We start from the raw sequence: 533 nt of genomic DNA on the forward strand, positions 1-533 counted from the left end.
CCTAGAATAATTTGAGAATAATAATTACATAACATATCTTTACAACACACAATATCTTGATGAGTATGTCATGCAAGGTCTCTCTACATGTATTGGAAATTTCTTATGCCCTCAAGAGGTTATAGAGTCGTGGATGCGTATCGCCATGATCAGCTCAGTTGTACCAGTCAGGACCAACCATACTAGGTTGGTTTGCTGTTAACTATCAGACGAAAATCGCCCACCATCACCAATCCGCACTGACCAGTGTGGTGAAGAAAATAGTCAAACCCCTAGGTATGACTTAGGACATGACTGAGGACTTTGTCCTCCAGTGGACTAGAGACGTCTCCATTTGTTGTTGTTGTTGTTGTTGTTGTTGCTAGTTGTAAGTGCAAATTGCTAACCAATTAATAGCTGTCCTTTGATGTCACCTACGACTGTATAGTGTGCATCTTTGGATGCAGCCACTGGCTTTATTATGGAAGTCCAAGGTCTTACTTCTAGTTAAGGTGTCTAACTAGAGATTCTTTTAATGAACACTGAGCCTTCGT

Source organism: Palaemon carinicauda, unplaced genomic scaffold (assembly GCF_036898095.1).
Source record: "Palaemon carinicauda isolate YSFRI2023 unplaced genomic scaffold, ASM3689809v2 scaffold1430, whole genome shotgun sequence".
In the NCBI taxonomy this organism is placed as follows: Eukaryota; Metazoa; Arthropoda; class Malacostraca; order Decapoda; family Palaemonidae; genus Palaemon; species Palaemon carinicauda.